Source organism: Gymnogyps californianus, chromosome 2 (assembly GCF_018139145.2).
Source record: "Gymnogyps californianus isolate 813 chromosome 2, ASM1813914v2, whole genome shotgun sequence".
NCBI classification, from domain to species: Eukaryota; Metazoa; Chordata; class Aves; order Accipitriformes; family Cathartidae; genus Gymnogyps; species Gymnogyps californianus.
This window is the reverse complement of record NC_059472.1, coordinates 103,330,390-103,345,433: the sequence shown is the minus strand read 5'-3', so window position 1 is coordinate 103,345,433 and position 15,044 is coordinate 103,330,390. Positions and strand designations below refer to the sequence as shown.

At 42.1% G+C, this 15,044-nt stretch overlaps 1 protein-coding gene across 1 annotated transcript in view; it reads right to left on the bottom strand.

Annotated features, from left to right (window-relative positions):
- The window catches only part of NFATC1 (nuclear factor of activated T cells 1), a 114,480-nt gene that overhangs the window by 15,012 nt on the left and 84,424 nt on the right, over nt 1-15,044 (bottom strand). The gene's annotated exons all lie outside the window — the stretch shown is intronic.

Here is a 15,044-nt window from a genome sequence, read left to right as displayed (position 1 = left end):
AAAACATTACAGAAAATGGAAAATTATTGAAATTATCCCGTTTTCCATGGAGAACGCATGGTGCAGTGTTGTCATTGTCTTGTTACAGACCACACGAAAGAGTACAGCAACTCAAGAGACCTCCAAAATGGCACAAAGGGACCTTACATACCTGTACAACAAGTGCTCCAGGACAGAAATTTCTCTTTCCTACTGACATAAAGGGGGAGAGAAACAGGCATGGTGCAGTCACCCAAAATATACTTATCCACTATTCAATGTGCAAGAAGGTAGGGCTCCTTGAGATCCCTTTGGCCTAGGCCTTGTAACCAACATAAACATTGCTTTAAATATCAGCACACCCAAACAACCAAAGTGAGGGTTCTTAAAATCCTGCAAGTCAGTCACACTATATGTACAATACAGACAGTATTTCAGATTACTGTATGTGCCGTTAACCTTTACATATTAATGTAATAATGTTTTACAGTTACTTTGGGAACTATAACTTGTGTCTGCATCAACTTTTGGGCCCTTAAATTTTCACCCGGTATTAAAGATTTTCATGCCTTTTTTTTTTTTTTGACATAGGACTTTTTTTAACAGCATGAAGTGATAGGTTTTCGTGACTGTAAATTGGAACCTGATCCAAAGAGCACAGAAGACAACAGAAGAACTCCTATTCACTTCAATGGGCTTTGCATCAAGTTCTTTTTAAACACAGGCAGATATGTAAAGGCAGTCTACAAATGCACAAGGTACAGGTCTGATGGCTTGGCAGGAAAGAATCAGTCACTGCATTGTAAACACCCTATTTTGCTCATTATTCCCTAAAGATTATTTGAAATGTTTTAATGTTGATATGCAAAAAAGGCAAGTAGATTTGTTCTCTTATTTTGCCTGAATTTTGAAGCATACACAACTTCTCTGATGTCAGCAGACTTACTTCTGATTCCTACCACTCAAAGAGGACAACCACATTTCTGTGTTTACTTCAGTGCGTTGGCTTTAATGCATATGTGTGCGGGTACAGTTTGATCCTAGCGCCCTACCCGCTTTCTAGGGAATAGTGGAAAACCATACACAGGGTTTTAGTAGCATGTGGTTTTTCTTTTCTAGATTCTAAACCATTTCTCTAGGCCTAAAAATCCTTGCTTTGCTTGAGTACACAGCTCAGCTGCCAATTTTTAATTGTTAAAACAAGATGATGTTAAGCTACTTGGTTCTTCCCATCCCCAAAAGAGGCTCCTTAAAACACGAATCATCTTTGGTTCATGTTCAGGTAATAACAACTAGAATTACACAAAGTGGCCAAGTTTAGACAGCCTAGACAACATTCTAGCCTAAACTCATAAAACTTAAACTAGTTAAAATAATTTTTTTACAAAAAAATCACCCTTGACAGTATAAAGAAAGTGAATTTGTATTTTTGCAAAAGTAGAAGTAGTTAGAAAATCTGAGGTATCGCCTAATCCTGTTTTAAGCACTGTTATGGCTGTGCTATATTACATATGCTTATAGAGTAGTACATTTATGGTAAACTGGTTAAGGAATTTGGGAGTAGGATTAATGAACTTTCCTTTCACACTAGACTAGATCAGATCACAGAAGGAGATCAATCTGTCACAGTTCTCAGCTTTTGTTCAAGAAAGGTGAGCATAGCGAAGGTCAGAGACAGACTAAAGAGCAGCACTGCAATTATTCAATGACATGAGACTGGAAAGAATATCACACAGCTACATTAAGCACAACTTGGACTTTAGACACATAGGAAAGAATGGTTCATTTTATGCCACTAATCATAGCCAAGGATTAAGATATTTTGGAAAAGCCCTATTATTTCTCATTCTGCAAACCGGGATTTCATTACTGGTAAATCATTAAATTTATGAAGTCCATTCATACAAATTAATTTCCTTTCCTGATTTCCATTGGCATGTGAGATACAGATACATAATATAAATAAAAGTCTGTAAAGGAAAAGAAAAAGATACACAGAAATGTCTGTTTGTACTTAAAAGTGGGGTAATCTCAAGTAAGGATGTAGCCAGAAGAATCGTCCCTGCAGCTAGCACATTCATTCTTAAATAATCGGGTTTAGGGTCTGAACAGGTAGAAATCAGTGCAGCTGCACTACATCTAGATGGATCTATGCTGACTTACTCTAGTTGTCTCTATCAAGAACAACCAAAGGTAAGTTCTCCCACTCTTAAGATTTTCATTTTGCAGTAGCAATGTAAAATCTAGATGTCTTTTCCATGTTATGAAAAATATTCCTACTTAGACATCTTAAAGAAGAGTTCTTGCAATCATTTTAGTGTGTCAAGGTGTGGGGTTTTCCCCCTGCAGTGGTGCTTCCCCTCAATGAAAGTTTTTCATATGAAATTTAAATCTGTCTTCAGACAACTTTCTGAACACCAACATTTTTCAGAAAATAGGCACAGGGAGGCGGTGGCCCGCATTGCTCAGGGGACCATGCACAACAGAAAGCATGATACAGCCTCGTTTGGCGTCACAAGCATCTGCCAGCTCCTCCCTGAAACAAGGTCTTAACTGACAGCACAGAAATTACCTTGGTCGTTGCAGATATCTAGATTTCATCATGAGAGAAACCATAAATATAGCCACTGAAACATCAGGTATACGGCTGGCTGATCTCTAGCTGGCTGACCAAACATTTTTAGGGTCACAACTCACACGATCAGACATAGGCAGTCCTGTCTCCTACTACCTTCCTGACTAAAATAAAAAAAGACAGTAAGTTTGCTTCAAATTTCAAAGGCAGATTTTTTTTTCTGAATATTCACATAACAACCAAAGAAATGGCCCATCCATTTGTAGATTTCTTGGAAGGAAATCTGGCATCTCTACCAAAAGTCTGCTCACTTTTCATACTCTCCTCTGTGCTGAGTGCTTGAATCCAAAATAGTCTTTATAATAATAAAGTCTACCCCACTGTTACCTAATTGTACTGTTATACAAGGGCAAGGCCCTGTTCCAGCAGGTTCATTGGGGCAGAAGGTGCAGCTTGTGTGCAGCAGCCAGCAGGGCAGAGACTCTCATACTAGACCTTAACAATCAACAAAAAACTGGATCATACAGTAACATTTGCATTTTGTCGCTTCTCTGGCTTAAGATTGTGATATTTCCCATAACAAAATTCAGCAGTAGGGAAGGGTTTAGAGAGGAGTTTTCTCTTTTAGTTGAGCAGATGATTTTTTTTTTTTAAAGTATCCAAGTGATTTTGGTCTGGAAACACTTACAGATTTTTGATGAGACACCATTCAGCCCAGGTGCTTTTCCCAAGTTAATATTAAATATAGCTTTGGAAACTTCAGCAGATGTTCTGATTTTTTCTAGTTCAAATTTTTTTCGCTACTACTCTGCCTTTATTTAAATAGCTGACTCTAATTGATTCTTTAATACAGTGATTCATAATGTGTTGTGAATCTTCTGTTAATTTACTTGCGACTCTGTTATTATTTCCCCTGATTTAACACATCCTGTTTTAGAACATCCATTGAAGTTGATGGAAAAATTTTTCATGGCATTTGGATCATATCCTAAATGTAATTTGAATGCCATCTTTCTGAAGTTGCAAAGTAAGGGGATTTCCTGTTTTATTCTTCAATCGTATAACCTTGAAAACGAGCTTTTACAAACCCTCCTCTGCCTTGTCAAAGGCTGATCACTTCTGCTCCTTCTAGCAGTATCTTTTCTGGGTAATTTCTAATTGGGGAAGAGCCAATGGATAATATTTTCTGATTCTTCTCATTTTTTATTGAACACCCTGTCACACTGCAAGAGAAGTCTTAAAACTGATATGAAAATTTCTCACCAAGTTGAGGTCACGTGACTGTATTTACTCAAAGAGCACTTCCCACCCTCTTCTTTTCTACCATATTTCTGAGGGTTTTTTGGGCTCCCTACAGGAGCCCTCTCCACCCAGTGGTAGCACTGAAGCCCTTTCCTCGCTCCCTAGAAAACTTGGCAATAGAGCATGGAAATAACTCCCAGGGTTATTTGAGGGTCCTGCCCCAGTGGAGCCGGGCCACCAAAACCTCCTACCTCCGCGCAGTGCAGCCATCTCATTGCAGATCAATACAGACAAACAGACAGGCTCCTCTGACTTGAGCTTACTGCTCAGATACACTCTCTCCTCAGATATATGTAAGTTTAATGAGCACATTGCTCATTTCATCATCTCCTCTCATTTTTCTCTACACTTAAACTTATTTTGGGGCAAAGTGAGGTATTCTTTAGATACACTTTTCCATGGCAGTCAAATCCTGGGCTATTACTACTAATTTGTACCATTTCAGTTTTAGACAAACTCCTCTCTCTCACACCCACACTCACCCTTTCCCCTCTTCTTCCAAAATTCATCTTTGCTCATCTTTTTTTTATGGGGATGTTATATTTAACCTTCCTCTCATTTCTCTTTTTCTCAAGCCTTCTTTCACTCTAATTATACCACCAGGTAGTTTCACAGCCATACTCTAAGTCTGAAACTTTAAAATGCTTGCTAACCATGCTACAGCATCATGAGAAAGCCTCTATTTTTTTAGTATGTTTCCCAAATAGAATGAATGTATATACACACATGCACTTGCTTGCACTTGTCACAAAGGGCCCTGATCCCCCAACTGTTCTGAATCCTTGCCAGGGAGCACCCCATGCAGAGCCCCTGCTTCGACTGGGGGTCCTGGAGTCCTGTCACACAGATCTGACTCTGCCAGCAAGTATGCACCAACTCAGCTGAGGGTTGTAGCTACCTCTGGACTTGTAAACTAGCTACTAAAATAGCACAAGAAGATGATTACCACGTCCTTCCAGCAAACCTTTCCTTGACTTCAGCACTGCTGGTTCCTCTTTAGGACTTTAGTTTACCATTGAAATAGTGTGAAATGTCTGGGATATGGGATTGCAAAAAGGTAAGTCTAAGCCCTCTGCAAAGGAGATGGTCACCTTTAGCTCTACAATTCTGGCTGTATGCCAAACAGGGCAGAAACCAGCAGTTTGTCTGGAGGTTTGCAGGTTCCTACCAAGTGGTGATCTGACGCAGTATGTCCAACTAGTTTAAACAGACTGTAGTGGTGCTTGTCTGGCCTGTAAAGGTCCAGCCTGGGTTTCTGGAAACAGTGGGAGAATTCCTGGAAAGTTCTCTGAAGCAGCCATTGCTGCTGTGTTTGTCCGCTGATGCAAAAAGCGTAGTCTCCCTGTGGTTGATGGCACTTTCTGCCCTGGAATCAGTTTTGCTTCTTTTCATTTTGCAGTGAGGTCTTTCCTCATCCTAACATACTCTCTGTGTGGAAGAAAAAATAAGCAAAAATCTCTGAGAACATTTTCAAAGTTACCTAGGAACTCAGGGACTGGAGTAGAGCAGCCATCTCCATTGTTGGCAGCCCTTCCAGGGCCCCCTTTCAAAGGGAGCTTGTGCAGTGCCTGGGTGAGGTACATCTAGCCAGAGCCTGGACTCATTATATCTTTCTGCAAAACTTGAATTTGCGTTGCATCATTCTAGCAACTTCAGGAAGTTCTAGCCTTTGACTGCTAGGGCCCAAGGGACAGCTCTGTATCGTCTGCGCAACGGTTAACAGTTAAGGAGTTGGGGAAATTTCTCAGAAGAAAGAAAACAAACACAAGTGTGCACGATTGAAAAGAATCAGGACCAGTTTCTCTGCTAACCTCTTTCTATATGACAATTTCACACATAGTCATTTTAGATTGAGAAGAACATTTGAACCTCACAGTACTACTGACCTAGAGACATATTACTATAAGGAGAAGATGCCTGGAGAAGTTGTTGATGGCTCATGCAGATGCTCCGAGGTGAAAGCCCTCAAGTGAATAGCTGAGTCCAAGTGCAGCCTGGAGCACGGTGGAACCCAGAGTTACCACAGGGAAAAAAAAGCCAACTAATAGGGAAGAGATCATTGTTACCAGTTGCTTCAGTCTTCCAAAAGAATAGCTGGATAGCAAAAGCTCAGATGCCTGAGAAACATTCAGCAGCAGTGACAACTGCAGCTCAGAGGCATTCAGCAGCATGGAGCCAGATTTCAGAGCTGCAACAGGCATTTCATAACTGTGCACAACAGAAGGTCCACAGGATGGGCTTCTCCACCTGACCTCGTGTTTCTGAAAGGTTTTACTCAACAGGCACCTGCAGGATTTTCAGAGAAGTCAGTCATGGGTAGAAGAGACTTACATCACTCTTGCCCACCACAACTTCAAAGAAGCAAAAGAATTAGTATACCAAGTCTTATAGCTCATTACATATATGTCTGTGCATGTGCGCACACATATATATGCACACACATACTTTATGTGTGTATGGATTTGCATATATAGCATAGAAATACAAGTTAAAATAAATATTCTTCAGTTTGTATTTTTGGAGGCTTCTCTTGTGACCCAAAATAGCATTTTTTCTACTTCTTAAGTAAGCAGAAGATTTTGCTTATGAGGTGGCAATGAAACACATATTTTCCCTGAAGCACCAGAAAAAGAACTGACTGCTGCTCGCAGGGTATCAAAATTGATTCGTAATATCTACTGCAATACCTATTCTGCAACCCCAAAGATATCACAAGAGTTATGAAATGGAACAAATCTTCAGCCCTAGCTCCCTCAGAAATCTAACATCAAAAGCAATCTGGACAGCACAGACATGAAGAGTCAAATCTTGTCTTCTGCACTCTCATATGGCTGCAGAAGGGCCAAAATTAAGTAGAAAAATCATGCTTTAGTTGTGCAAAGGCAAGGCAAGTGAGGAATGTGCATACATGATGCTTGGATAACATGAGCTATAACTACGTAAGGACCAAAGAATTTAATCCACTAATTATGGACTTGTAGCATTGCTTTTCAAGACTGTTCAAGTGCTCATACTGCAATTCATGTGCTCACGGACAACACAGTTTGGGAATTTTGACACACTTGCAGCACCATCTCACTTCGCTTTCTGATACTCGTCTTGCAGTAAGCTTCAAAGTGTGCAAAATGTAGAAGACCTACCAACAAAGAGAAGCCTGTAAAGCAGGCAGAGGGCTGGTCCAGCTCCCTGGTTTGCAGACAAACCCAGCCAGGCTGGCCAAAGAGGAACAGGACCATGGTTTTCCTACTGCATTTCTTACTCACCGATTGTTTCCAGGTATTTTCAACGTCCAGACTTTGCAGGCTTCCTCAGTGACAGAGGAGGGGAACATTCTGAGGGTCTGCTTTTTTTCATGAGCTTCCTCCCAGCCCAGAGATAAGTCTGTTGTGGAAAGCCTCTGCCTCCTTTGGTTGCAATCAGCATTAGCTCCTCAGAGAGGAGGAAAGACCAGGAGCCAGGTTATCAAGCAGCCGACTCTTGACAGTGATGGTCAAGCTGCTATCAGGCCCATGACTGAGGCCCTCAGTTGTCCGGCAGACGCAGATGAAACAATCAACTGAGCCGCGCAGAAATCTGCTAGAAAAGACTCCCTCTCTGCCTGTCTATCAGTGACCAGATTTCAATGAATGCAGCCATTATGCTTTTTAACTACCAGCCATACGCTTGGTCCCGTTCCCAATGAACCCGAAGGGAACGGTGTTATTGACTTAAGTGGGAGCAGAGGCAGGCCCTTCGCTGCTCTGCGATCTAGCAACACTACAGCTTGCTAGCGCTTAGCCAAGAGCGCCGTACGTGAAGTCAGGGAGTTTATTCATGAGGGCGCTTCCTCTGACACGTATGTGTTTGCTGGGCTGAGCCGGCAGCTTGCTTCAGCCCAGCTCTGCCAAGATGCAGCAGGGGTCCATGTGATACTCTGCTCCCTGGAGAAGAGGGGTTTTCTACAACAACTTCCCCAGAAATGTTTTGCCAGGATGGGTTCAGGACATGAGAACACGAAGGCCGTACACGAGCCACGAGGCCACACCTGACCAGCTAACACTGCACAGCTCAGCAGAAATGTTTCAAACAAACAACATATTCCTAAAATGAATCGCATCGGAACAAAGCTTTCTCATGAAGCTTGTGCTTCTGCAAGCCACATATTTTCCTTGGCACTCCTCCAGGCTTAAAAGCAGATGTAAATGTTACCAAGGCTCAGATACAGCAACTTCTTCTCCCCCAATTGCCAAGGAAAACTTACAGAAAATAACCCACAAAACCTTTACCATTTGAAAATGGCTATGCCAACAGCCATTACTATGGAAATAGGAGAATGAATCAGGCATGGGAGTGAGAAGCGACTTCTTCCCCAGCTAATTGCACAGCCACTAGCAGGGCTGCAGCGTGAAGCTGGCTCTTAGCTGAAAAGAGGGGGTGCAATGCGGCTTCAGCTGAACACTTAATGACTCAAAATGTTTAACGCGAAGGTGCGCGTGCAGATGCACATCAAGCAAATGCTGGCTTTTCAACACTAAAAATACTCTCGAGTACCAAAACATTGCAAAGCACTGCCTGCTGATTTCTGTAGCTTCCCCATCGCTTGGCCAGCCTCCTGCTCCCTCTGCCAGTGTCTGCCATCACTGAATGAGGGTGGAAGCACTCAGGACTTCTCTGAAGGGACCGGACACTTCCTTGAAAGCCTGAGACTCACGGACCTCCCTGGAAATCTAAGTGCTGATGTTAGAAGAAAGCAAAGTTCGCTACTAGATTTCACAGCGTACTGCAGCTAAGAGGCAGGCAGGTCTGCTCTGTGGACAACCGCACACCTGGGACTGGAGAAAACCAGGAGTGACACCTAGTCAGCTCAGCTGCTCTTCTGAGGGCTTTCTTCTGGTGGGCCTCCAGGGAGATCCAATTCAGCAAACCCGCTACAAACAGCAAAACCTGATCCCGTGGGTGTGCGGTTTCGTGTAACAGCATACCCCTCAAACCCAGACATGCAAGTCCACCGAAGGTCTGACTCGAACACATTACTTCAGTCCTCCCTTACTCATCGCGTACAACCCAAGCCCCAAATGTTAACGACTCAGCATGTTTTATCACAGTAGCATGTACACTTTCAATCATCATTAGAGACGAGGAGGGTCTAGGCTCAGGCACCATGCCAGATTAAGTAAAACTTTCCATGAGGAAAGCTGTTTGTTTTCTGCCAGAGCTGCGAGGCTTGGCCAAGAGGGAGGGAGGTAAAAGCTCGCCCAAGCCAGACCGAAGTGTAGACAGTGTTACTGGACTTTGCAGACTACCTGCGTGTTGTTCTAATGACATCTGGACTACTGGAAATCACTGAGTGCACTCAGGAGTTTTCAAAGGCATAATTGTGGCAGCAGCAGACTAAACTTAATGCCTCGAGAGCCAATCACTTTAATCATGAAGCTGAGCTGTATGAAAAAGGATACATTTCAGCAAAAGAATAATTCTGTCTGCTATGGTTCCTGTTCAAATAAACTATATCACCAAACCACGTGCATTTGAAGAATATAGAGGAGTGAAAAAAAGAACATATGGTTTAGAGGCAAAAAACTTTCATATATACTGTATAGGAGATATATGGACTTGTCAGACATCTAACAGTTCAACACTGTAAGCAATTCATGGGAATGACATTAGCAATAGCTCATATTACATCCAGGAGTTACAGCTTTTACTGCAAAAGTTATTTTTAAAAGAGCCATGTTTAAAATGAAATGGCTGGCAGGGCTGCAGCTTTCAGTAACACTTTACCTGTGGTTTTGCCACTTTTACATACTTATTGGGGGCTTAATGCTCCCAATTTACCTTTTCAGAGTAAAATAAAAGTCGCAATGAGTGCATTCATTGGCACGGTGCTGTAAAACTCACAGCTGTGCAAAGACAATCACAAGAACAAAAGCCTCCTTGTTTTAAAAAAGATGATGATGTGGTTCTGATACTTTCTGCTAGCCACATATGTAAACATCAGATACCTTCATTTATGGCCTATGTATTTTCATCTTACTACACAAAGATTTATAGATCCGATCAAGTCAAGATCAGGATAGAGACCTTTATGAAAGTGTCCATGTGGAGAGGAGGAGGCTGAATTAATATACAAAACTTCAGACAAGAGATCTGTCTTTCAGATATTGTTATTTCAGTTCTGGCTCCTACGCAGGACTTGGGGCGTTCTGGAAAAGAGTTTTTTCAACGGCGGGTGGAACCCTGGCCCCACTGCCGGCAATGGGTGCATGCTGCCGATTTCAACGTGGCTGGGACTGCACCTCAAAAGTTGAGATTAGAACCCAGGCAAACCTCGAAGAAGCCAAGATCTTCTTCAGCTTCAGTACTCAAGCATACCTTGATTAAAGAATCCTGCAGGATGCTGCTTTGCTTTCAGTTAAAAACTGCTTTTGTAAAGGTCTGTGCATTAATAAAATGCAATAACAGCGTGCACAATACACCTTCAAATCTGCTGAGAACGTAGAGTCATACATTTTTTCCTGTTGGTACCAATGTGTTTCCCCCTTACTGTTTCGAAATAGCTTCATTTTTATCTGTAATAAAAACTACTTTCTTTGATGTTTCTAATGGCAGGAAATAATTTCACAACTGAGTGTCATTCTGCTGCAGGTAAAAAATGTAATAGCTTGTGGGAGTGCCAGTTACAACCTGAGAAATGTTTCTTGGCATTAGCATGCCTAATTGAACTCTCTCCATCCCGGTAAAATAAAAGATTTGGAGCTCAGTTCTGCGTTCCACCCAGGCTACACTAGGTCCAGGAAAGGGAAATGGGGATAAGGAAGGTGATTTCAAGTCACCTTTAGCATCTCCTGTTGTGAGCCTGGCCGGTTCCCAGCTGCCTGAACATCCTGAAAGCTCTGTGAACTTACACTCCACCGCCTCTGGCTTGGGGTTTCTTCTATCACTAAGAAAAGCAGTTAAAATTTGGAAAAATTATCTGAGCTGCCCTGGTCAACAGAAAAGAAGCAGGATTAGTTCAAGAGCAGACTAGCACAGCTTTTGACCCAAGTCCTAGTTAGAGGGCTGGAGAGAGAGGTACTTTCAAAAGTGAGATATAAATTAGGTAAATTTTCACATCCCCTTGAAAGAACGACTGGTTCAAGGGACCAGGAAGAGTTCTCATCAGCTTGTAGCTTCCCCAAACTGGCCATCTCTTCGGCAACGCTGATCCCACTTCATGCCTCAAAGGGCTGTACAGCACATTAGACTCATCGATTCCCAAATAAAATGTTTTCTCTTAAAAGCAATTACTGCATGGACTTGTACTGAAGAGGTCCCTCGAGGATTTTGCATGAGCTCCACCACCCTAGCAACCCACACTACTCCCAGGTTAGATCTGAAAGGGGAATGTCATGTAACCCTCACTGTCTAGGGCAGGGGTGGCACAGGCACATGGAGCCAGCGTTAGCCCAGGTGTGGTCTGCCAGGGTGCCCCAGCACCCTGCAGGTTGCTGCAAGAGCCTCTGGCAGGGAGGACAGGAGACACCCCCTCTCCCGCTGCAAAGGACTAAAACCAGGCATAAATGTCACAGTTCAACCGCTTTTAATCAAATCTTGCTGTGAAAGCAGCAAAGGGAGTCAGCCATAATCTTTGTTAGGAGGTTGAACTCAGAATTATTTGAAACGAGTGCTAGTATACAAGCCAGATACCTTTCAATATCAAGAGTATAGCCATAATATATCAGGTATCACTTTACGGGGTGACTTTTAAATATGTTCTACATGTTGAATCATATATTCACACACTGAAATGGACAGCACATTTAATGAGTAGCCCAGGTGGCTACTGTAGATTTTGATTTAAAACAAGATTGCCAAGACCGAAACTTATTTGCCAAAATGGAAGTCTCTTCGGGTGCTCCCTTTATATCACTTCAGCTGCCTACCATTTCCAAAGCAGAAAAATGTCATATACAGGATATATGTTTATATAAACTCACTGACCATTTTTTTCCATTTATACTCTGCAGTATAGATGGTCTATATTTGGAGATACTCCAGACCAAAAGGAATGAATATTGCTTTGATCCCATAAGCTGAAACCAAAAAATTTCTGTTTATACCTGGTCCAAGATTGCTATACATATATTAGATACATAAATCAAACCTCCCCAAAGTGGTAAACAAAAACCCAAAATTTTACCAAATATAATCTGCCATAACCAGTTAGGTATTTTATTTGTCTGGTAGTCTCATAAGTATGTTAGATGTCTATACATCACACTTCATGAGTACTTTCAGATAAAACTGGAAGTACTAAATAGCTACAAGACACCGTGAAGATACACTTTTTTAATGGCATGATGCTTTGAGGATTTAATTTTTAATGTCAGTAAAATATTTCATTACTTTTAAATTTCTTTAGGGATGAGGGAAAGAGTTGGTATACTTAGTGTAGCAGGCAAGGAAAGCAGTCAAGTACATCTGACCTCTCTCTGGCTTTCATATTGTTCACAGGTGCAAAGATTGAAAAAATACTGAAAAAAAGTTTAAATCATGCTGTATGAAGGGATCTGAACTGAATCAGTGAGACAACAAATTATAAACAGGTAGAGCAGCAATCTATTTAAAAAAAAAAGAGTAACTGTCCTTACTCATGGGTATGATTTGATATTCTAGTTTTCAGAACATGGTCATAAAGCATAGATATCCCACACACTCCTCCAACAAGGAAAACACTTAAAGATGGATATGATACTAACAAGAAACAATGGCAATGGCTTAAAAGCTCCTATTCAAAAAAAAAATCAAGCACATGAAAAATGAGTTGCTCCTATTTGCTATGAGCCACTCTGCAAAACCCATTCTCCCGTATTCCACAGTTATGGTCAGAGGTCTGAATGAAATGGCACCAGGCACAAAGGCATTGCGTATGTGGAGTGCTTTGCCTTTTCAGTGCAGACGTCAATGAACAGCACCTGCCAGGACACCAGGAGCAATTACTGGTGGTTTCCAGGCAGTCATCGTAGTGGCCAACCTGCCCTTTGAGACTGTGCGAGGCAGCCCAGATGTCATCCTTCCATAACTAATAGGTGAGCACAAGAAGGGGATTTTTGACTGAGACAGGATGAGTTGATTAGATAGTTGCTGGGGAGGATAAGATGACATCAGATGTGGCTTCAAGTCACACTTACTCTGGTGTATGGGTGGGCTGCTGCCACCCGTGCAGAGCAGTCCCACTGCACTCCTTGACCCGCAGCAACAGGCTTCCTGCCCCTCTCGTGGGCTGGACCCAGCTATTGGACCCAGGGGATGTGGTTCCATGAGCTGACCCAGCGGAAAACTACGTGGGTTTTGCTATTTTTGGCAGGTTAATTTTCCATTAGCCTGCTCTACCGCTCCATAATCAATTGATATGACTCAAAGGAAGCAGCAAGAACATGTGGCTAAGGGCAAGATGGATCGAGGCCACCCTTTCCATGGGAGCCTGCAGTTACATCAGATTAAATGTAATGTGAAACCAATGTCTGCACTGGTGGTGGTGAGGTTGCCTCCATGAAATGCATATAGCATAGACCTAAACAGGCTTCAAGCCTGACTCACAGCTTTGTGCTCCTGTGCTGTGTATCTGAGGCATGCCAGGGCTCTGCATGGTTTGAACAGAGGGTCGTGGCCAGCACAAGTCCCACAAGACATGCTTCTTGCCTTTAGCGCCTCTGCTGCATACTGTCTCTCTCGACTGCCCAAATACTGAGACAAATAAGAGGACAGTAGTAGTCCACTCCTGATTTCTACAAGGGCTTCATTTTGTCAACATGAAACATAGAGTGGATGACCTTTTCTTCAGGCAGTGAGATAAGGCATAGATAGGAAAGGGCAGCTCATGTGAGTTACGCTCCATCAGTGTGACCCCTGAGACAAACCTAAATACCAGTTTAGACACAGAGCAGGGACTTCCTCTGGTTACCATTTCTGATTACCACCCTTAGAAGGAACTGGTGGTGTTTAGTTTTTTGGAACTATATAAATTAATTTTATTCTATTATGTACTGTTACCGTGACTGTTATGTCCATGAATTCTTTCTTGGTCTATAGTTCTTGTGGTCAGCCACAGAATGATTTTGATAGTCTGCTGGATGCCAAAGGGAAGTATATCTGGATTTGGCTAGCTGAAGAGATCTTCAAAGTCAACTTTAAGTATCAGTGCAGATGTACATGGTGGCTTCTACAATTACTTCTGATTATCTGTCAGAGGACTGGTGTGTGTCTGTGTCCAGAAAAGGGGATGGAAGAGAGATGGGGTTAAAGACTAAACCATTTATGCTTTGTCAGAGAGAATGAGCACCACTGAAAAAACTAAAATCTCTCTCTCAGACCACATGGTAGCAAAGTTCCTCTATTCCTCCAGGAGAAACCTGAAGTAGACATGGCTGAGGAGCTTCACCCTTCATCCCTGAGCCGCAGTCCCATCTCTCCAGCAGAGACCAGCCAAAGGCAGCTTTCACAGTGCTGTCAGAGAAGTGGTTGCTGGATTTCGGAGAGGTAAGGCAGAAAGACTGCCCATTTCTTGTGCCTTTCTAAAAAGACAGCTATAGACTAGGTTTAGATTTTATGTGTATTCTCTTCCTTCCATAACTTCTGGTTTCTCTCAAACCCAAAATTTGGGCATGGCTTTTTGTTTTGGTTTGTGTACATTTCTTGTTTGGTTTGTTGAAATCTTGCTCCTTACAGCATAGATATGTGGTAAAAATGCACGCTATATGAAGAAAACCTTGTCACAAAAGATGTGTTGTGCAAAACTTTAGTGAACTGAACTCCTAATTAGGAAAAAGTCCTTAGACCTGTCTATCATGTAACCAATAATAACTTCTGTTAAGAAAAATCATTTTCCTAGAGTTGAAAAGCAAAAGGCTGCTACTCAAGCTCCAAAACATTCATTTGTAATCCTAATTCAGTGAGTATCATGCTGTTTAAAATAGAATGACTAAATGTCCTTTTTTTTAAAAACAGTGCAATGAATTGTCTTTAAATTCTCCCTGAAAGACAATCACTTTCAGATGTTCCTTGGCACCAATTAGTTTCAATGCAGCTATTTCAAAGGCATTTCTTCTTCAAATAGCATGGTATGTTATATAAAGTTATGTGGCTATTGGAAGGGAACTCACGTACTGCATTAAGGTGAGGGTCCAGAATACTACTGGGATACTTAGCAGCAAGTGCTAAATCACAGTTC